Here is a 1,653-nt window from a genome sequence, read left to right on the forward strand (position 1 = left end):
ATAAGTACTAGGCTTCCAAAGAATAAGTCCTGGGGTCGATTTGCTCGACTAAAAGGCGGTGCTCCAGCATGGCCACAGTCAAATGACTGAAACAAGTAAAAGAGTAAGAGTATATATTGTAATCCCCTTCGGTCATGCATTACCATGGGATTGCCCCTAGAAAGTTACCCTCAGAGGCACAAGTCCGGGCAAGGTTGTTTATGGAAGACCAGCAGTCGCCTATGCATTCCAGATCCACTCTCCACGCCACCGATGTTATCCAAGGGAAAGGCAAAGGGACCCCGATACAGCTTGGCACCAGTGACGTCGCAGCTCATTTATGAACGTACAAGTGGCTGAGCACTCCACAGACACGTGTACCCTTAACGTAGTTCTCGGTGGTGGTGTGGGGGAGATTCAGCGTGACACAAGGCAGACCCTTTCAAATACAGGTACAACAGAAACAGGAAGAAAGAGAGAAAGTTGTGGTGAAAGAGTGCAGCAGAGTCCCCCACCCCCTTGCCGGGGCCTCGTGGAGCTTTTTAGGTGTTTTCGCTCAATAAACACTCACAATGCCCGGTCTGGGAATCGAAACCGCGATCCTACGACCGCGAGTCCGCTGCCCTAACCACTGGGCCATTGCATACACGCACACACATACACACAAACAATATATATTTATATTATTAGTATATATTTGTATACAGGTATGGTGCGTATTCTTCTTACATGAGAATGAGAAGCGATGCTACTATTTCTCTCTCACAGAATCTCTCATTCTATCTACTCTTTCTTTTTCATTCTTTTCCAATTCTTCTCTCCAGATATCTGTTCGTCTATCTATCTATCTATCTATCTCTTTCTCTGCATGTGTGTGTGTGTGTGTGTGTGTGTGTCCACCCGTCTATCTGCCAGTCCGTCCGTCCATCTGTCTCTCTGTCTGTCAGTAATCTTCCATATTCTTTAATAAATTCATTTAATTCTATCAGTTTGGTCTGAAGAGGTGTTGGACTCGTCGCTTTCGCAAAAGCGTCTCGGCGACCGGTGAAATTGTTACCGAGAACGGCAGTACGCATGTTAAAGCTACAGTGAAAGGGTTCGTAAAGGCAGACGTTCTGGGGGAATAAAAGAGCCGGGTGTAGTTATTTAGGGGTTTGTTGCGAGGGAACAATGTGAGTCATAAGACGAAGGGAGACCTTGTGATTTGAAATTGCAGGTGTAGAGGATAACCCGAAATAAGCCAGTCGGCCAGTCGGCCAGCTACGCAGCCGACCAGCCAGGGAGATATGGCGAGTAGGGACCACTGTGGTAGCGGTAGTAAAAGCAGGAGGAGATAGTGTGTCTTTCTCAAAGTGTTTAGCCGCATTTCGTCTGGAATTTTATGTTCTGAGTTCAAATCCTGCTGGGGTCGACTTAGCCTTTTATCCTTTTGGGATCGATAAAATAAGCACCAGTTAAGAGCACCGGGGTCGATGTAATCGACTAGACCCCTTTCCTTTAAAAATTCTGGCATTGTGTGCCAACAATAGAAAGCGAAGGAGAGAAAAGAAACTAATGTTCCGCTCTCATTTCTTCTCTCTCTCTCTCTCTCTCTCTCTCTCTCTCTCTCTCTCTATTTTCCTTTCTTCTTCTTCTTCTTCTTCTTCTTCTTCTTCTTCTTCTTCTTCTTCTTCT

Source organism: Octopus bimaculoides, chromosome 20 (genome assembly GCF_001194135.2).
Source record: "Octopus bimaculoides isolate UCB-OBI-ISO-001 chromosome 20, ASM119413v2, whole genome shotgun sequence".
Lineage (NCBI taxonomy): Eukaryota > Metazoa > Mollusca > Cephalopoda > Octopoda > Octopodidae > Octopus > Octopus bimaculoides.